General features: G+C 38.5%; 1 long non-coding RNA gene across 2 annotated transcripts in view; it reads right to left on the bottom strand.

Moving 5' to 3' along the window:
* Nucleotides 1–2,947: 2,947 nt before the first annotated feature.
* LOC103391706 (uncharacterized) overlaps nt 2,948–22,650 on the bottom strand; it is a 25,011-nt gene continuing 5,308 nt past the window's right edge. The window contains exons 3-8 of one of the 2 annotated variants that reach the window (XR_522811.3): nt 15,570–15,685; nt 14,147–14,341; nt 7,635–7,749; nt 6,248–6,383; nt 5,215–5,333; nt 2,948–5,091 (exon numbers count right to left, since the gene is read on the bottom strand). This is a non-coding gene — a long non-coding RNA (uncharacterized LOC103391706). The remainder of the gene's footprint in view (nt 5,092–5,214; nt 5,334–6,247; nt 6,384–7,634; nt 7,750–14,146; nt 14,342–15,569; nt 15,686–22,650) is intronic. The other variant, XR_522812.3, reaches the window with a different exon arrangement.

Genomic DNA, 22,650 nt, shown 5'->3' with positions numbered 1-22,650 from the left:
TCTGATTACCTTTGCGGGTGCAAAATGTGGCTGTAAAGTAGGAAGGATATAGTTAGCATACACGAGCCACACAGATGATCACATTAAAACACATTCCCAACTTCAGCCCCACATAAACTGTGGCTGATAAGACAACTCATCACTCCATATGGACAAAGAAGTTGCCGCACCAACACATCACAAGGTTAGTTCAAGGTAAAGACCCTGGAACTTCACAAAAGATAAAAGAATAAAGTCAGACGCCACAAGACGTTAAACTGTTGCAATCTTGTAGTACCGTCTAAATACAGATAGGATCAGAAAGTCTTTATATTCAGAAATTTGATTCATAGAAGAGCACTCTGCAAAAACACCCAGCGAGAGCACAAGGTCAGGACCAGAAAGGGTGGAACAAGGGTGGAACAACACAAAAGTGTTTCTGGAAAACTGGAATGATCAAAGCTGATTGCACATACATGCTGGAAGTAAAGTGAGGAGTGGGCTTAAATACACGATTGTATTTTGAGGAACATGCAATTTGAAACCAGAAACCCAATTTCTTACTGCTACGCTGCTACCTTCCGCTGTCGCCCCCACAGATCGTGTGGTTTAAACAATAACACAACTGTTACGAAGACGACAATGAAAACACGAAAGCAAGGCAAAAGGTGGACGCAGTTTTAAATCAGTGTGAAAAGGAAAATATTGTTTGCTTCCCTCAGGATTTTACCCTGCATTTTTTATGCCCTGCCTCTTTTGTGCCGTCTCGTGGTTCTGATCAGGAGTGTCTTTGACCTTCAGCTCTCCCTGAGTCAGAGGGATCCTTCACAGCGTGAGTCCTTACCCACAACCCCCTGCTGTGAGCTTAAATCAGAAGCAGAGTCAGTGGCGGATTGGAAAGAGCGGGCGAAAAGAAAGAGAAAAGGTGGAGACAAAGCTCGGTCGCCGTTCGACGGAGAGAGAAAGGCAGAAGCAAAGAGTGGGAAACAGAGGATGTGGTGAGAAAAAAAAAATCATCAAACTACATCCAACGAGCGTTTCACAGAAACTGAGAAATAAGAGACCAAAATCTGTCCAAACTCAGAGACTTAAAGTCTGAGGTTCAGCCAAATGAGGTATTACTCACTTTGAAGTAAATTTTTTGGATTGCAGTTCTCTTAGTTACTGGATTAGGGATGATTTATGATGGTAGACGTGAAAAGTTTGCCGCACAGTTTCTTGCTGCATTGGCTGGAGGTGAAATGACTCAGCAAAAGGATGAGGGGACGAGGAAGAGGAGGAGAGGAAGTTGTGCTCACAGAAACAGGACAGGTTTCTTCTACACAAACGCCTGCTGTGACAGAAGTGATGCAACGTTTACACTGACACATTTGCTCTGACCGCTTTGAGCCGATCATCTATAAGAAACGGACACGGCGATTTGTCGACTTTAGAAACGGTCACGTAGGAAAAACACACTTTTCCTTTTAAAATATACTTTTGCTAAATCTTCAGTACAGAGACACTTTATGATCTAAAATTGTTAAAAGGAAAACTGGAATATTTTCATAGATCATACATCAATATATTTTCCCAAAAAGAAAGTAGTCAACATCACAAGAAACAGTTTCTTGCTGGTTCAACAATTCAAGAATAATTAGGAGGTGATGCATTTTAGTCAGGTGGTAAAAAAAAACAAAAACACCTTCAGCATCTTAGAAGTCATCCCTTAACAGAAGGTGTGTTTTGGCACGGTTTTATGCTGAATGCACTACCTCACACAACCTCACTCTTTGGGGTTAGGGGTTAGAGTCTGTGAATCCCACCACTGGACCATCCATCCCCAGTCGACTGAAAAGATCGAGTCACCATTCCCATTATTTCGATTTTTTTTCTTTAGATATATCTAATTTTTAGATGATCTGTTATGAACGTTAAGGAAAGATATTCAGGTTCACTGTTGCAAAAAGAAATATGAAATTCAGAAGACTGAGACTGGGTGCGTTTGGAAACTAAGAGATACAGATGGTGGCTTAAATCGAGGGAAGCGTTTGAGCCTTTAATTTCCTCTCAGCTTTAACTAAAGCCCGTGAACTGACTGGCAAATGCATTTGTTCCTGCATTTGTGTCCTTCTAACGTCTAATCGCATTTTGTCCACGTCGTCCTTCGTATATGGCGCAAACAGCATAAGAGAGAAATGTAGTCAGGAAATACCTGCAGCTCTGCAGCCTGTGGCCATAGACAACTGCAGCCCTGTGCCCAGCTGCAGCCCGGAGCCAAGTCAAACACAGGGTGTCCCCGAAGGGCCGGCCCGCCTGGCTCTGGTCGGCCCCGAGCCTTTCATGAATGGACAGATTTCTCTGAAGCCCACGTGGTTATAAAGGCTCTCTGTAATGGAGATGATTTCTCAGGTGGAAAGTAGGAAGTATCAGATACTGAAATATTAAATGATCTTTGATACCAAGTGGCTGCAGGGATCAGGGATTTTTGAATCATGATCCTGTGGTTCTGTTGCAGGAGATAATCTGTGGTAATTGCGTAGAAGGTTAAATAAATCGCTACATGAAGTGTGTCCAAAGGTTTAACAAGGAAGGTCTGATTCAATAATGTAAATACACCCAAGGGGCAGCTGTGCTCCTGTGAGAAACTCCAGACTATAATTACTGGATGTGACATTTCTACATTTGGTTCTTGATTCAATTTCAACCGTCCAGTGTGGGATAGGTTGATACGACACAAATATTTTCAAGCACCTAACATTAAATATATTTACAAATTTGTCAAGGGCGGAAAAATGTATGTGAATATTGCTACCGATTCAGGTAAATGTACGTATATATCTTTCTAGCAAAAATAAAAATTAAACTAATTGATTCCATGTAGCATGTTATTGTATGTAGCAAAACATTGCTAAAATAAATAAATGTTAAAGAGGACTAAGGTTAATTTAGAAATAACTAAAACATGCTAAATTGTGCAAAACTGTGACTGAAATCCATTGACTTTTTTTGTCATTTTCCTGTATAAAAAGCACAACTGTCCAATGCCAAAGCACAAACATCCCATTTAACCACGTGAAACCCATCCAGAGGAAATACCAGCAGCTGGGGGCCGGACTTTGAACGTGTACATTTTCTATCTAGGTGGAGATAACGACTGTACATCGACGGTTTGCCTCTTTTTCTTTTTCTCTTTTATTCATTATCGGCCCATGATGAGGCACACAGTGTTTGTGCACAAGTTAAAAATACAAAGCTGTGATTATTCAGCAGGGTGATAAGGAGAAGAAGTGGCAGAATTTATAATGAGCAATTTGAGAGCGGCGTGACAAAAGAACACTCCTGAACATGTCACTGTGACGCTGTGAAGGTTTTCGGCAGCAGGCAGGACTGCCTGCATCAGCCCACACGTCAATCAAAGCTGCCTCGCAGTGGCGTCTAATTAAATAAATACAGGCAGTACCTTTAAACACAGCAGGTTAATGGTGACATGCAGCTCTGGAGCTAACGCTTATTCACTGCACAGTGAGCGGAGTTTCACATCCACATTGCACACTTCATGAGCTACAAACCCCAGAACTCCACCATGCCATCCCGGGGGGAGAAAACAAATATTTTTAGTTTCACTTCTTGAAAAATTTGGCAATTGAAATTTCCTCTTGAAGTGTTTAATGAATGGCAGCCCACAGATGTCTTAATTACACCTTCACAGTATAGGGATGTGTTGTTACTGAAAAGTTCAAACAAATGAACAGCACCAAGCAGAAAACAAAAGAACAAGTTGTTGAATTGCTAATCAAACCCATTCTGTCATTTACCTTAAACTTCTCCTGCAACACTCACAGGATCCACAGTCAGGAATACAAGAAAATGACAAGGTGATAAGCTAAATATCAATCATTTCCTCTAAATAGGATAACAATTTATTTTATTTCCTACAGGTCAAGACACACAACTAGAAATTTAAACCACAAAATCCTGTCAAAAGAGTCAAAAATGTAACATCTGTAGCTCTGGAGTCCTGAGTCTTTCCATCTCCGATCACTCTTTACTGAACCAATTTTCTCAACCTTTCTGTTGTTTCAACCCTCTGTGGACCTGGAGTTGAACCTCCAGTCACAGCCTCACACATAAAAGATCGATGTCAACATTTTTACCAATGTCAGGGGTTTTTTTGGGTTCAAAATTTAAATTTTCGTCCTTGGGGACACACGGTGCAGACCCAGCACCTCGACTTACATCATCAGACCCGAGCGCTAACACCACATGACCAGGATCAGAGAGGACCTTGGCATGTGTACAGTGAAAACACAGCTCTCTTCAGTGTCTCTCTCTCTTTGATGTACATTATCAAAGACCTGGACCAAAGGCTACCATTGTTTTTGTTGTTGTTATTGATATTGTTTTTCACCCTTATAACACAAAGCAGTCTGACCATGACTCTGATGCTAATGTGGAGGTGGAGAGGGTGTTTTAATGAGCCCAGGAGTAGATCAGAGGGGCTCAAGGGGGTTACGGAGCGGGAATAGGTAACACTGAACATCAAAACACATCCAGCGCTTATGCTTTTTCACCAGCCGTGACCTTTCAGCACCAGCTAGAGGATGTAACAGGGATATTTGGAATTTGTTCTGCAAACTCTACAGAAAGTACAGAAATGAGAACCAGCCAAGGGACAGAGTATCAGTGAAGCTGCTGACGGAGAAAAGCTGTGTCAGAAATCTCTATCTTTTTTTGCAAACTATTGTGATGCTCTGAAATATTTCTTAGTTTTAAATAGAATACACAAACAATGAGCATCTCCAAATATATGGACTTTTTATTTTAACCAACTCTTTGGTGTACTCCCTTAAGTCAGCCGTCTCAGGTTCTTAAGACTACGTCCAAGCTAAGGTTGTATTTTTTTGTATCTTTATTTCCTTCTGGCAACAGTAGAAATATCTGTATGATCTGATGTAACTTTGGTTTACATCATATCTTGTTTTAGGTGAATAAGAAAATAATACCGCAACGGGTAAGGGTTAACTTCACGGAAAAAATATTTTCTCCATCCAAGGAAAAAACACAAGGAAGACAGCAGCTCCAGCTCCAGCTGAAAACGCAGGTGTCGGCGCGTCCGTTCTTCACCATGAACTAGTTTATAAAGGCAGACAAGACAAAGGTTCCTTATCAGCGCTGGTAGGCATTTTGTTGTGTAATCTCATTATACTGACTGTTGAGATGCTCATAGACTTTCATCACAGCGGGAGCTCATACATCAAGCTCTCAGTGAGCAGCGGGATGAGGGTCACGTCTGGCTGCTGTGACGACGCTCGCACCAGCAGTCGTCAGAGATGGAGATGACAGAGGCAGATTAGAGGCTCCACGTTTTCCATCTTTGCATCCGTTTGTGGGTTGAACATATAAGAAAAAGAACAGCGGAAGGTGGAGTTTACCTTACTTTTTAAAAAACATATCCTTCCCAAAAGTCAGCTGTTTTTTTTGTTTGTTTGTTTTTTAAAGCTGGACTATGCCAAAATTCAATGGAAGGCTTAGCTTCCCTTTATTCCCCCTTTTGGAAGGCTTAGCTTCCCTTTATTCCCCTGAGAATGGAGCTGAATAAACAATTTGGTATACGTATTATTATTACTCTGTCCAAATCTCATTCGTTTCTTCTTTTAAATCAAAACCACTAAAATAAAGGTTTTAAAAAGAAAAACTGACAGGAAGTTACAACAATATCTTAAAATCTAAATTCCTTAGATGGTTGTTTCATACAACTGCACGTTATTGTTTTCCTAGAGAACTCTGGCATGAACTACCTTTATCAAAACGTTCTGGACCGCTCTTTCTTTTACCAATTAAAACAAACATCAAACATCATAATTATTTTTGAAATGTGATTATCCAGGGGATTTTCATTTGGTTTTTGTTCAACTGAAGTTTTTCCTGACTATCCTTGAAAGTATTTCTCAGCTGAGTTAACTCCTTCACTTGTTCTGATCCCATGGTTTAAAGAGAATAGAAAAGGGAATTCATCCAGGTTAGGGTTTAATACGTAGAGCAAAGTGTGCTGGAACAAGGCAGATGGGAGGAAGCTAAAGAAAAAGACTTGTTTACCTTTCCTCCCCTCCTGGATGGAGGGGGATTCATTAGCTGCTGTGTAAATCAATCTGCTTCCCCTTAAAGGCCTGTCAATTTAGCCCTGATGTCTGGCAGCCTGACATCGCTCACTGGATATTTAACTTGAAAGCCAATTAATCATCATGATTAATTCACTTACAAACCACATGGAACTGTTTGACTTCACCTTCTGGAGTAAAAAGGGCCGAATGCTCACGGAGTTGAAGAGGCCGGACTGAGGAGGACTGAGGAGGACGGAGTCTTGCTGCTGTGATCTCTCAGCTGTGAGTCCAGACAACAACCTGCACGACTCGGTTCCTTCACTGTAAACAGATTTCAATCGGATGTGTAATTCAAATTGTCAACGACACTTTTCCGCTGCTGAAAAAGTTGAAAGAATACATGTATTGCACTTATTACAAGGTAACACCAGTGTGTCAGAAAAAGCAGCAGTTTTTCTGACACTGATTTTACTCTGTGCTAATATTTTCCTTTAATATTTCCACTTTCTCTGAAAAAAAGGAAAACACGCATTAGGAAAGCAAAGTGCGAGTGTGAACACATTTTCCATTCAGCACTTTATAATTATCTGAGTCGAGGTAATGGAAATGACCTAAACTGTGTGCAGAGTTACAGAAAACGGAGGCTCTGCTATCAGCAAATGAAGGAGATGATGTCCTGTAGCTCTGCTCTCATCCATCATTATTTCCTCTGCTCATTCAGTCAAGCGTGAGGAAATACAGTCTACTACTTTGGAAATCCTCTCTCTCACTGTCTCTGACAGGGCAGAGTTAGCAGAAGCCAGAATGAACCGAGGTGTCATCAGTTGATCAACATTTGCAAATGTGAATTTTTTATTACTATTATTCGGCTAGTTAAACGCTAGTCATAACATGCACAAAAAGCTTATGGTTAGCCGATTCATTAAAAAAAAAAGAATTTGGCCAGAATTAGCTTCAAGTCAGCCAGAAACCAACATAAAAATGAAAACTTTACTAATAGTCAAATGTTATCAAGGTAGTAGTATTCACCATTCTACCTCAAAAAAAAAAAAGACAGAAAAGGTTAACATTTTATTACAACTACCTAGAATAAGCTAAACCATGACTACAATTCTAAAAAAACAAAAAACAAAGGCTAAAACAGTTTTGATATGCAATAATGCAATGCCACAAGTTGCTACAAATGTCTTAAGGTAAATATGATGAATAAATATATATTAGCCAAATCATAACTAAATCAATTAGAACACAAACAGCATAAATTAGTAATACATCAACATAACTAAAAAAGGCATGATAGTAACAAAAAAAGTTTAAATTTGCTATTGAAATAAAATACTTGAGAATCCATCAAGATACATGTTATTAGGTAAAAAAAAATAGCTATGGATTTGTTAAAATGGCTACCAAAAATAAGCCTTAAATAAATATTAGACACTAAATGATAAAAACACACAAATAAAATAAAATTTGCCCACTATGTTTGACCTATTCTGCAGATTTTCAATGCATTTGTCAAATGTTAAGTAAATAAAGTGATTCAATCAGATGCTGAATGCTTTGTGACAGCACCTGGCCGAGTGATGACTTCCTGTGTTCTCCACGTGCACAGCAGATCAATCAATTAATCAGCCATGCACCAGGGACGCACAAAGAGAACGTTCTGTCAGCTGCAGCCCAATCACATCTGAAAAAAAAAGAAAGAAAAAAAAAAACAAACTCATGTCCAAGTTTAAAGGTTGACACCACTGCCTTTAGATTCAGGGCAACTCATATTTATACTGCATACATGTCAAAAGTCAAAGTGTTTTTTCATTCTCAAGCATCTGTTCAACACATGGCCCAACCTGACCAGGAATGCTGGTGCTTTACCAACATTTTTTGCATCCATTTCTGAGTATGTTTGCAATGTTACAAATACATTTAATTAGAACTTAAAATAAATTATTGCAAATAAAACCATTGATACTGCCTGTGTAACCATAGCACAGTCAGTAAAAACACAAATGTAAAATACCATTTAGTTCGGGAACTGGGTTAAAGAAAAAAAAAGTCGGAGAGAGAACTCCCCCTCAGGTGTTGAATATAAGCAACAGATGTTGTATTTAGCATATATAACAGACTGAAGTAACAACAGCAGTTTTAAATGTCAAATAAAATCAGTTCGATTTGAATGTGCACTGGCCAAAAATACATAAAACACTTTGATTCACACACCTGTATGATGTGCATATGGCAAACCATGCTCTTCAATAGTGAGGTCAAAAATATCCAGGGGATATAGGACCTGGGACTGTGTTTCTTTGGTTTGAAAAATGCAATAAACAGCCATCTGCACAAACATTAGTGCCATTTGCCATGTTTATAAGAGTATTGGGGATGTGAAAAAACCCTTAAAGCAGATTAGAAAAATGTGTAATTAATTGTGAGTTACCTACAGACACATTTAAATATAATATAATATACAGCCCCATAATTAATTTCAGATCAAGCGCAGGAAGCTGTGTTCTACCTAACAACTCCATCGGCAACATCCTAAGTGCAATATCTCCAGTATCTAATGTATCTTCAACACCCTCGTAGTCCCGTCTTTATCATTGACACCTTTCTCCAAACCATACATCAACATAACATATCTCACTACTTTACTATCCTGTATTTATGGCAGCTATTGCATATATAATTATTCTACCATGAACCCTTTTGTTCTCCTTTTGTAGATCAGGGTTTCCCGAGCTTGCCCACTTGTCTATTTTGCACTCGTTAGCTACATGCTAGCTCCAGGTGTAGAGCAGCTTGATAAGAGGCTAAAAACACCTACATAGATTATGATGTTATGATGCAGCTGTCACACAAGGTGCATTCATTTACTATTGGAAACTAGATAACCCGACAATTATGGCATTTTACATGTTGTACCGTTCATATATAAATAAATAAATATCTCCCCTCTAATCCCTTCCTCCTTGTGCCCCCCACCTTGAAAACCACAGATTTCCGTGGCAGTAGTTGACCAACCACAGAGGAGCTCCAATAATCAACTCCTCTGCGGTTCTGTACACACCGAGGCCCTGACAGTAAAATACACATGACATACAACCTCCCTCCGAGCGTCGAACCGTCCTCCACACGAGCCCCAAACCCTTTATTTGAACAGCAGCACATGAAAGCAACTGTGGACAATCCACATGGGCTCGTATCCAATCTTAATTAAAAAGCTCCTGCTTATTTATTTGCTGAAACAAAGGGAACAAAACTGAAGGTTCATTTAAATCCAATTAGGTTCTGTGCTGATGCCTCCGAAGATGAGAGAGTAATTGGGGTTTGAACACCAAGGTCTTTGTTCTGAGTTTCAGTAGAAGACTGATAAAGGAAAGGTAAGCACGCAGTGGAAGAACATTCCAAGTGGGGCAGGGCCGCGAACGTATCAAGACTACGACCATCTAACGAGACAATTAGCAGCACGGAAATTATTCCTTGTTTTGTTCTGGGTGGAAAAAACGTGTTATTGAATGTCCCACTGCAGGTGTTACTGAAAAGATCAGCTGAGTTAATTGCTCCAGTCATTATTGACTTTACACCACATGCCGAGTCTTAGCATATTCAAAGTGAAGACTGTTAGTGTTTAATTTCACTTAACTGAAATACATTTCTTCTCATAATGTGGTTATGATCTATTTTACCCTCAGTGATTTATACACTATTAATGTCATTACTGATTTATGACCAGGCACAGTGGGTGTTGGTAGGAGTGATCAATAACTGTCGTACGTACACACACACACAGTCACTTCTGTAGAAATAAGAAGAACACATAGGAATAGTGCATTTCCTATTATAAACCAACCATCCTGAAACCAAGGTCAAATTCACATTTCCTACACCTGTAGTATCTTAATGGTCTCTCTGTGCATTCTCAATATTAACTTTTGTGTACATTTTTAGTGTTAACTCAACAACAGCCAGCATCACACTTCTTCTACATATTCTTCTTCTTTTATATCAGCATTTTCTATCATTATTTAGGAAATTACCCAGCTGATAAAACAAACTATAGCTTTTGTCAACCTGTGGTTAAAAGATTGGGCTTGTAATCAGAGGGATGTGGTTTGAATCCTGGCTTGGTCAGACCTGTGGTTTTGAGAAGGAACTTCTTCACTGCTCCTTAAAACAAATTGTCACTTTAAATAGCCTTTACCTTTTCACAAGACTGAGCGTTGTAAAAAGACATAACAGCTGGAAAAGTGACACTTTTCCATCAAAAAATGCTGTCTGTGAGCCATAGGTTAAATAGACAAATATGAACACTGAACCTAACCCCACATGTTTGTGAACTATGGTAGGATACTGGAGCACCCACGCACACACACAGAACATGCAAGAAATCTATAATGTAGGAATATCAGTTCAAACTGCCCTTGAAAACCTGGACCTTTTTAATGTAAGGCAAGAGCACTGACCACACTTTTACCTCATGACTCAGACGTATTATTATTCAATAAATATGAATAAATGTGGATGTGGGCGTGGCCTTCAGCCACCTGCAGGTGGAGCTGAGGAGCGAGTTCATGAAAGCAGCTGCGGGTGTTTCTTGTCTGTAATCACCTGCAGTCAGGACAGATCTGGAGACTGTAGCTTAGTTACTTTAACTGAAGGCTGTGCTTCAGGGGAGACGTGGGGAGAGAGAGGGGGGAGGGGTGTGGGCAGAATTAATTAGTGCCGTTGCTTAACTGTTCAATCCCCAGCCTTCTGTATGTAGTTCGCACTTCCTCCCACCATGATTTCTTAAGAACATGGCGTGAATGACTTTTTTTGTGTTAAAAAGCATCAGTATCATATCTGTGAGTGAGTAGGAATGTAAAAGAAATACTATACATTACATGTAGTCAATGTATGTAGTAAATTTAGCTTTATAAATGTATACTGCAAAATTCACACATGCATATATATATATATATATATAGTCAAAAGTTCCTTCTGCTTATTTCAAAACAACAAAAAGGTGAAAACATTTCAGCTGAGGATGTAAGGGTATGCTGACAAAGAAAGGCCAGACAAAGGGCTAAAAAATATTTACTTATTTTGATCAAAATATACCTGCAAGCCTCAGGCAACTCTACAAAGAAAGGATCCACTGTTTTTATATCATCCATTTTTGGTGCCATCAAGAACAAACAGTTCCCAAGGCACTGTCTACAAATCAAAGGTGGTCCACGTTTGTATTTGGGTTACATTTGGTTCACACATGTGGACCACTTTAGGTTCTACATCTAATTTGTTTGGGCCAATTGAATGTTGGCAGTGCAACCTCATTGCCCATAGTGTCCCATAAGTGCATTTTATCTAGGAGAAAAATGGAGCCCAGTTCAGTTCTGGCAGAGGAACAACAAACAAACATTTAAGAGGGTTCAATGAAATTTCTATTGCTGCAGGCTCACAATTAGCTGTTCACAGGGGCGCAATTTCAGCCTGTGCCCCAGGCAATTGTGTGCCTACTCTATCCTGTTAAAATTCTCCAGTTCATCAGTTTATTTTTGAATTTCATTAAAATGGTTGCTCAGCCCAATTTTGCAAATGTCAAATTAGCATCAGGAGAGTTTTTTTTCCAGCAAAAAAAGACTTAAAAACATTACAAAGGGACAAATGAGACGGATTTAAGGACAATAATGAAAAAATCCTTCTCTCGGCAACACAATAAGTTTAATCAATCGGACACTTGGATGAACTGCTTCTCTGTCTGTGCCAGTGTAAGTGTGTTTAATACAAGGTTGAATAAACCTAATTAAATTACCTGATCAATAAGACAGAGCTGTGAGTAATCTCACATCTGATCCTCTGTATGCAGAAAAACACACACACAGCTCCTGGAGATGTCCCCCCGCCCGCTCCCCCGTCTAACATTTATCAGTGTAGGATTTAAAAAAATAAAGCACCATTACAGGACACCAACAACAGTGATCAGGTTACATACATAAACCCCTGGGATTTTTTTAAAGGTCAAAGGTCTCCTAGAAAAAGGTTAAAGGGCATTTTCCTGGCTTTAGGCCAAGGTCAAGGTGGCAGAGGTCAGCGTAGGATTTGGCAGTCTTATCCTGCCCTTGGCCGTGGGCTGATCAATAGAAGCGGGCTCTGTGCTCGGCTGGGTCTAACGATCGATGAGACATTTACATTTGGTCCAGTCACTTAGAAGCCTGGTCTCTACAGTGGTTCCCCCTCCATCCTTAAGTCACAGACAACACCACAACTACAGCTTTTTCACTTGTTATTACCTCAGGTGTAAATACACCATTTGGTAACATCGACAGCTCTTAGCTAACTTGCTAACATGTCAGCCAAAAGTCACCAAATGCTAACAGGCATTTTTTTCCACCACCAACTGTACAGGGTGGATGTAATTCCCTGAATACATAAATTCCCATTCAGTGCTTGTTTACTGCAACAAGGACTGTAGTCCAATCAAACCCTAACCGTAGCTCGTGCATGTAAATGTACAGACAGTTGTTTGTTTTGTTTTGCTTGATTTCACTTTCTATGATTAACATCCCTCTGTCAGCTTTTCTTCCCCGTTAGCTTTGCTCCCTCCCTCCCTCTCTCCCTCTCTCTGTCTGTCCCTCTCTGCTCGGTGCTGTCACAGTCCTGAAGCCTTCTCCGTCCTCCACAGCCTCTCACTGACACAGGACATTTAGACAAACTGAAGCTATGTTGTTTGAACAGTGTCTCCTATTAGATGGCTCTCCCCTTTATATTCACACACGGTGCATTTCCAGTCCCAGAGCAATTATACACATGACTACACATGGAGCTAAAGGAACGGGCTGAAGCTTTATCACCAGGCAAAGAGCAGCAACACTGAGCCGCTGTCTTCTGCTTCAATGTCCACGTCCACAATCAAAGAAAGAGCTTATATTATTTAGTTGTAATCAAACGACCACGACTCGGAAAGGGAAAGTAAAAGCAGACTTCAATTAGTGATTTGCTGTCTTTGCAAAACCACTCAAATGAACAAGTGGTGGTAATTATTCACTCGGAGTCAAACTTTTACCTCGGGTTCTGAAGCAGTGTCTTTTGAGTTCCAGTCTCGTTCATTGTGGATCGTTTTCTTGGCAAGTTATGCCCATTTAGGATTAACCCGCAGCGGAGGAACATCTTTTAGAGCAACGCACGTCATGTTTGGATTAATAACATCAACACTGGTGCAGCTGCTCTTACTGTATTAACCATCCAGAGCCAGTGTCCACTTTAAAAGCAATGGGAATCAAAAGACTATGCAGTAAATGTACAATTCTATCAGCGTTGGCTTTGACCTCACTGGAAACATTCACCTTTTCTCATCCTGAGCCAATTATCATGTAGATTACTGTGGTTACTTACTGGGCTTTTTTTTTGCACATTTAGGCAAATCCTGTTTAGTGTGGATGAAATGAGACCAGGTGGGCATTGTCCAGAATGGTGGTACTCTGGTATAGTATTTTCTACAGTTAAAAAAGGCAAATTAGCCTGAGAGTATTAATGTGTATCACTTTCTAACCAAATTGTAATTGGTTAATATGTAATTAGTTGAACCAAAACATTGAACTGCTTGGTTAGGTTTCTTTCTACAGTGTTTTAGGCAAAAGACACTTGTTGACTGAATTCAAAAATTGCAGCACATTGAACAAAGAAAACAACAACAAAGAATTAGTGTTGCGGTGGTAAATAAGCTAAATGTACAGTTTAGTTTATGTTGTGTCCACTGCACTAAAAAACATTTAAAAATGTGGGAAATAGCAGAAAGTATTACGAAACTAAATAATGGTTATGTGATATCAAACACTTATTATTATTTAACCTCTTATACATCAGATCCACATCAACACTGCACTTTACTGTTACAACTGTGACATCACACATTCAGGCCTTTGGTCTAGTGGTTAGTGGAAGAATTAGGGATTAGTGACCTCAGAATTGTGTGTCATTAGGGATTTTTTTTCCAATCCAAAAGAACCAAATGCCAAAGGTCTATGTTACAGTATTGTCTCGCCAACTGTATGTGCTTTTGTACTACTGTACTTCAACTGAACAAGAAATGCTGCGATTCTGCCTACCATGCACATCCTGTTTCTGAGGTGTCCTAGTCAGAGGGTGTCTTTGAGGACAAGGACATTCGTGTTCTGTGGTAGCTCTCTGCTTTCAGAACAAGGGTCGGAACAATGTCAGAGGCACTGGCAGCAGCTGAGATGAACGCAGGACGTTTGAAGATGAGGAGCGATGTTTGAACCTGCTGGCTCCTTTCAGCCTCCCTGTGGGTGAGTGAATAAGGAAAGACGAGTCATGTATTATTTAGAGGTAGACCTGCCTTTGTGCTCGATCAGGGCTCGATTGAGAGAGGCTGTGATGATGTTTTGTTCCTCCCATGCACAAAAACGAATGTCTCCTCTGTCATCGCAGGTGAACTTGTGACCTCCGTGCATAACCGGGTCAATACATGCGCACAACAAAAGCAGAATGCAGGAAATGCATCGCGCCCGTCTTCTATTAGACAGTGTCAAAGGAGAATTTAAGAGGCGTTGTTGTCTTTAACATTCATTATGGGGCAGTGGTGAGGAACCTGTCGTCCTTAAGGGGCTGTTTTTGAGCACTAATAGACCCGAGTGCAGGACTATTGGTAATGTGCCTGTACCTCTGGGAGCTGTGTTTAAGCCAATCCCTAATTAAAGTAGAAACTCTTTGCGCTGTGCTCCTCCGCAGTTCAGCAAATGAACCGTAGCTAATAGGCTCTTTAAGTCATTAGCAGCTCTGATTTGTAGCCACAGCACCTTGTTAAAAGAACAGAGGTTCAAACAATCCCAGGATAGAGACATATGTGGAGCTGCTCCTCCATTTATGCCATTTTTAACTGGGGGCAAACTGATCATGAAAACAAAACCAACTGCTCCTCTTCTTCCAATTAGTCGACTCATGAATGCTGAGCCTTTTACTGCATCTTTCTAAATCTTAAGTTCAGTTTTATTTTCATTATACGTCGTAATCTCTGATTCTTCCACTTTTGGAAAATAAGGTTTAACATAAATAGAAATAAAACAAACCAAAAAAACACAATTGTGCTCTTAAAAATAAACAGCTGAAATATAAAACACTGATAAAATGTTTAACTTGCATAAATTAATATCTGTAGTAATTGTCTTAGAAAAAGGAATAAATACAGCAGAAATATATTAATTAACATAATAGCTACTTATAGGTTAAAAATCAAATGAAGGAAAGAAATGTAGCTTAAATCGTTAGGCAAAATTTATGGGATTATTTTAGCCTTGACAATATTGCTAAACAGCTAAGGATGTTAGTGCACAAAATACCTTGGTTTGTATTAAGACAAAACTGTCAAAAATAGTCTGAATTATACATTAACAAATGCATGAATGAATAAATGAAAGCTCACCAGAATATAACCTCATGTTAGCCAATTCACTAAAACAGCTTAAAAAGAATCAGTTGAGAACATCATTTTTTATATTAAATACTAATTACCTTATTAATTGGGGGTTACTTTGGTGGTAATAAGGGCAGCAATGTGGTCAACCCGGTGTAGACCATGGGGAAATGAGACAATGTTGACGTCCGCCATAAAGGAACACAACTCATACCTAAAATATAAAAAAAAGAAGTAATTTTTACACAGATGAAACTACACAGTGTTGTACCCAGCATCTTTTCTGTGCACTCGGCGTATTTTCATATTAATCCTAATGTGTTCTGGTCTTGTTCCGGGTGAAAAGCCTGCTTTTTATTTTACCTCACAGAATATCAGTGAACCATGAATAAATAAATGCTGGGAATAAAGTGCTGCTGCCACGTCAGGCAGGCAACATTTGAATATCAAATCTGAATCAAAATACAGGGAAAAATACAGGTTAACCTTCAAGCTACAGTGTACATTGACTCTGAGTTAAATATGCATTCAGAAGATTTATTGTCCTGCGTTGATAGGCCCGCGAGGCTGGACAAACGCCATCAAATGACACTTTTTCCTGCTTCTTCACCTCCCTCCGGTTTGTCAATTCCTGGATCTACAATCAGGACCATCCATCATTGTGGCACATGACGCAAAAAAAGACGATATTAAACCCACTCTGAGAAAATGTATTCACGGGAGCTGAAATGAGAGTAAAACGCTGCTTAAGCACTTAGGAAAAGTGAAGGTTAAAAAAAGGAGAATAGTGCAGGTGATGCAACTTTGAAACTGACAGTTGGAATAAATATCAACTCATATCTGGATGGACTTTTAATTCACACAGAGCCAGACAAGATGATCTGCAGAAGGTCAGTTCTCACATGTACAGAGAACACGTGCACACGGTGCTGTTGACATGCTGCTGCACTGGAGAAAAACAGGCAGGTCATTACACTGAAATGAATGGAGATGTTAAATATTCAAATATCACGACTGCTCATATTAACTGACCTCAAACTACCGCCCCCTGGAGGTTGGACTTGATGTGGCTTCAACTCTGTTACCAACCAATCACTGTCTAATCTAAATCCAGTGCACCTGCTGTAATGTTTTTCACTGGGGGCGCTGTGGAGCTGGACCTGCTAATATATTGAAATAAACAAATAAATAAGTTTGTTGAAACAATGACAATATTTCTTTAGAATGCGCTGCCTGCAGGTCATTCCTCTCAGCTACTGTCAGTCTGTACAGTCGACTGAGTGCTAGATAACAACCACTGCAAGACCAATCCACAGCAAGGCCCAAAAATACAATAGAAATGAAAAAAGAAAATGCAAAAAAAAAAAAAACAAGTAAAAATAAATGTGTTGAGCAACAGCACAGAAAATAAAAGTTACAAAAAAACACTTGTTTTTTATCCATGGGAAATATCCCATTTCTACAAACCAAATCTACTCTGACATTCTCATATAAATAACTCCAACAAATAAAAGTTGAATATTGTGTTCCATGAAGTTCAAGGCTGCTGAATGAAGTCATTACAAGTACAGGAAATGCGGAGGGAACAGATGGAACCGCGGGAAGGAAGAGAGATTTTTTTTAAGAAAATGGGATTGACAGGGAAAGGTCAGAGTCAAAGTGAGACTCTCTTGACTTCGCAGGCACAAAACACAGATGTTCTCGCACAGATGTTGTCAATTTATACCAACACTCAAATATTTTTTTTAGGTGTAATCTAATATATTTGCTTGTGAATTTTCACTCGGCAGCTTGTGAGAGACTGAGGAGCAGATTTGAAGCATCACATCACACCACAACACCTCATAAAACGTGTAATAATTTAATGGTTTTAATGCGAGTTAGCGGAGTGACAAGCACAGAATCATCAGGGGGATTTTTCCTGAACGTCTCTGAGCATCTATGAAGAATTAATTTACATAAAACAGACACACAAACAATTAAACAAAGCAATGAAATGTGCAAGGAAGAGAAAAATATCAACTTGTATGTTCATTCTTTTCCTGTCATGATCTGGGTCTCGACTGTTGTTGTATCATTTCTAAGTAAGTTTTACAAAGCAGGAGTGGAAAATGCACACAACACCAATGTATTTTTTAAAGTTATGCAATAAATGTATGAAGACAGTATAGATTAGAGTCAGAGAGCAGGCAGCACCCAAACGCAGCACTCAGATAAATATAGTTGTAGAAGGTTTATTGATATCAGTCCAAACTCAAATAACTGAACAACTCACTGGATACCAGGGACAGGCAGAAAAAAAAATCCAGAAAAAGAAACACAGGAACAAGATGGACCGTTGAACAACGACACAAAGGAGAGTGAGGGAGAGAGGTTTACTTACCCAGGGCAGCAGGTGACAAGAGTGAGACTAATGAGCAGAGGACACAGGTGAGAGTGATGACACTGATTAACCACAGGGAAACACAGGAGGACAGAGAGATGGGCAGACTCCACAAAAAAAAATGTTTCAGTTTAGGAATCAAGGCCAAGTCATAAAGTTCTGATAGAAAAAAAAAACATTATTTATTACAAAAATAAATAAATGAGGATAATAAAGCAAGTGTTTTTCAAATAACTCAGTCTAAAGACTTTTGAAAAACCTTTTCAAATAAAACCTGATGCTGAAGGCATAATAGTAAAAAACAAAACAAAAAACTGCACAACAAGCCTGTTAGGTATATCTTAAAATGTTTTGTTATTAAAAAATATAAAAATCAGGGTAAAAGCACAAAAAGAAAAGAAAAAAAGATAATACATCGATCTCTTAAAGGTACAGTAGCCATAGAAATAAATACAAGTCAATCATGCTAAATGTTTGTTGAAAACATGGAAACATTAGTTATACTTAACTTCAAATAATGAGAAACAGCTACAAGTTAACCTTTGGTCACAAGATTTATTAAAGTTTATTATACTAAAATGCCCCAAAACATTAAATAAAATCGGACTCGAAATCCGACCTAGCGGTCAAAGGTTTTCTCGTAGCTAGCTACAGATGCAAGGCTAAAGAACCGACAGTTAGCCCACACATTGTCATGTTTATTTTACTTCAACACAGGGTGAAATACAAACTTCACAGTTTTGCTGTTTTTTGTTTTGCGTTTTCACCGCTTTGATTTGTACCCTAAAGTATTTCTCCTTGAACTCCTTTGTACCTGCGTTGCATTAGCACATAAACTGTATTCTTTACATTGTCAGTCCAAGTCAGTCCAACGAGAACAAGCTGCTACACACTGTGTTCCTATAAAAAATATTTTGTACCATCCAGATTTAACAAATCACAGCTCTGGACATAACACACAATGCAGTCTTTATTCCACAGACATTTTTAATATTCAGCCTGTTCTCATCTCACTCACTTTTCATATGATTTCATAGCAAAAGTATGGCATCATAATTTGCATTAAAAACCACAAAATCCTGAGCCAAGAGTACGAGAGGCTGAGGGTCACATGACCTCTGCAGTGCAGGCGTTTTTAAACAAAAAACCTGGCGGACATTTATTCTCTCCTCATACGGGAAAATTTGCATTTTTTGTTTTGATCAAATTTTGACATTTGTAGTTTTTTTTAAGGCTGAATGCAACCTGCGGTTACAAGTGTTTCCAAAAACATCGTTTGTAAATGTGTCTTTTAATCACAGTTAGTTCATATTTTGCCAAATTATATTACAATTACGTTTAAATTTAAATCTTTTAAATATCATTACAAGTTATTTACACTTAAGTGTTTGTAAATCAACTTGTTATAAGATGAATAAGCCAAACACGTATGTAGGTGTACAGTATGTGTTTTCATTTGTGTGTGTGCAGATGTGTCAGAGTAGGATTTTAAACATTTTTTTGTTTTTCTCGTAAATATGTTGCCATTTCACTGTAATGTTTAATGGCTAACTTTTAGCTTTGTTTAATTGTTATAACTAGCTAGCTTGTGATAGCTTAGCTATTGCAGGGCTGGTATTGAAAATATTTTTGGCTCATTTGACCTATTGTTTAAGGTTTGTTTATCTTTTTTTTTACCAAAGGTTTAATAATATTTTCTTAAATTTCTTAAATCTATTTTCTCTAAATATTTTAATTTAAGCTGTTATTTGCAACCTTTGATGGAGATGCTACCTCTTGGCTTTAAGGTTTGATTACATTTTTTACATGATGAGAACTTGAAGACAACGTTAGCCCGAGGCTCCAGGATCCTGACCCTGCTTTGTGCGTGTTCATAGTAAATCTAATTCTCAGGACATTTAAAAAAAAAAACTTTATTTGTGGTCAGTTTGTATTGAGAAGGTATTAGTGTCAGATTAGATAACGGGTTAGGATTAACATTAGAAATCTGTGTGTTTATTTTTTTAAACCCAGAAAATGTGGTCATTTTAGTGTTGATAATGTATCCTATAATCTTTTATTTTAAGAGTACATTGAACACCTCATTTATGAGAATGTGGAGGCCAGTTTGCCCTGAGGCCCGGTTAATTTCTGACCCCGCTCTCACTCCCTCTGATTGTGTGTGTGTGTGTGTGTGTGTGTGTTTGTGTGTATCAGTGATTATTCATGTCATTCAGACGGAGCAGTGATTAAATATTCCTCGTAGCCTGAAAGCATTGGAACAAATGAAGCACGGCCACGTATTAACCAGCTCTGACACATCTCTGAAATAATGTTTATTTATCAGTGGTAACATTTACCAGAACTTCACTGGTCCCTGAGGAAAGTGAAATCCAACTGCCTGAAGCTCAGCGCTGTCTCTTCACCTGATAATTTCTTCTTTTTTCCCCCTTTTCTTAATCATATTAATTTACTTTGTGAAACTTCAAGAAACTAATTTCGTCTCGGAGACTTGCAGTATTCTATTTCCTTTCAGTAATATATAACGTGAGGTTTAGTAGAGGAGTTTCACACACAGATTGTAAGGCAAGAAAACTAGACTAGAAATCATATTAAATTTAATTATATTTAAAGATTTTAAAAATTACTTAACGTAAGGTAAAAAGGTATAGTTTCCTGAGAGTTATTTACAGAATATATGTTCATCTGCATGGAGATGCATTATTTCCTGGAATATTATAATACTTTAATTAATACAAAGCCTTCTTTTACCAATGCAAAACACCCACTCCCCCTCGCACTCTGTGTTTTTATACACATGGGGTTTGACTTTCAGGGAACGTCAGCCGTACTCGGGGTCAAAGGTTTTACTTTGCAAGTTGAAACTACTATAAAAGCACAGAAGTAGCAACAGGACGAGAGCAAACTGTAGAGTCTGTGGTTTGCGCGACTGCGTTCTGGGGATATGGCAGCGTCAGGAGACGTTTGATTTGAACCAACGATCAGGCAACAGGAGAATTCGTCGCTTAAGAAGCCGTAAGTACTGAGCGGGTCATTTTGTATATCTTGTATTAAGGGATTGAAAGATGTAAAAATATGTAAAAAAACAAAAAAACAAAGGGCTGCTGCTCATGCCATATGGTCTTTGATTTTGTTGCATTTACAAAAAAAGATTTTGTGAATTACCAACATTATTGTTCTATGATGAAAATCATTTTGGCTTTTCTTTTTTTTAATTGTTATTATCTGTGCTACACTGAAAAATGTTTTAAAAACAGACTGTAAAAAATTAAATAATAAAAAATAATTTAATAAAAAAATTAAAGAATATTTGTTTAGTTAGCCCAGAAATCCCCAAGCAAAAATGTGAAGAGAATAGTACCACAAACAAATAATAATTACAATCCCTGTGATATCTTAAGAACAGATATCTTAACAACAGAAACATATAATTAAAGAAGATAAAAACACAGCTTTAAAATTGCTAATGGTCATGGCCAAAACACAAGCCTAGAATATACAGGTTACGTTAAATGGGCAAAATGCTAAAAGATGGAGGAAACATTTGTCTAAAAATCACTTTGAAAACATTGATTAATCTTAGCCAGAAATCATTGGGTACGTACATCAGTACCTACAGTAACGATGGTTATCAAAACCCAAACGTGTAGAAACAAACATCAGCTAACTAGTAACAGCAGGGGTAAGTTTTTTAAACAATAAATGAGCATAGTTATTGATAAAAGGCAGTAAAAACAAACAAAATGAAAACTCGTAGCTATGTTCAAAATGTCAATATTTTATCATTTATGTCTACAAAGGTCACAGTTAAACCTAATGATGGGTCATGGATTAAAAGGATGAATGAATGATAGAAAGGAAACGGTGGTGGACCACATACAACTGAACCAAGTGCCATTATTAACCCCGGTGGCCAGGCTTTGGACATGGCTGGTTGAGGCCTGTTTATGAGATTTTCTGCAACATTTAGAGCAACGTGAAACACACTGGTGTATGAAACCAAGTTTCCAGTAAACTCACTGCAGCCTGTGTTTGTACGATCCAGCTTTGACTCAAACATCTTCATCTTCATTCATGTGTTTCTCTCTCTGCATTAAAAACAGCATTTCCTCTGCTCTAATCAGAGCCACATTTACTGCATTATGAAAACATCACCTGGAGCCACTGAGAGATTTCCTGCTTCTGTCATTTCTGCTGCTGCTGCTGAAATGTTTTTCCACAAATCTGAGCCTGAGACGCTGCTCCGGCTTCACCTTTGTTAATATCAACTCTAATAACGTCTCTGCAGATGTAGATCAAGTGTTAATAATAGGCCTGGCTTGTTTGCTTTGCCGTTAATGTTAAATACATAAAACATCACTTTTATTAATGTCACCCTAATGAAGAACAGTTGCATATTAAGCAACGCTTATGAATGAACATGAAGAGGGAAAACAGCAGGATTGAAGGGGGGGGGGAGTCATTAGAATACGTGTATTAGAATTGTATATTTGTGTCTATTAAATATGATAAACAGTGCAACAAACTGCCTGTTTGTTTTAGTTTACATGTCGTACAAATGTGACACTGGCTTTTTTAGCAGAACCTCATTAATAAACATGAGTTTCTGCAGAATGTAAGGAAACGGAACAGTTCTGTAGAACCACTGAGAGCCAGTGACTGTGAGGCGAGACGTTTAAAGCAGCAGGAAGTGAAGATTAGATATTAATGAGTTTATAAATTTAGAGGCATCTTATATATAAAACCAAAGTTTGAAAGGAGGAAAAACATAAAGAAATAGTCAACCACATTTATTA

Source organism: Cynoglossus semilaevis, chromosome 16, assembly GCF_000523025.1.
Source record: "Cynoglossus semilaevis isolate Cse_v1.0 chromosome 16, Cse_v1.0, whole genome shotgun sequence".
NCBI classification, from domain to species: Eukaryota; Metazoa; Chordata; class Actinopteri; order Pleuronectiformes; family Cynoglossidae; genus Cynoglossus; species Cynoglossus semilaevis.
The sequence above is the reverse complement of the archived record's forward strand: the minus strand, read 5'-3'. Positions and strand labels throughout refer to the sequence as shown.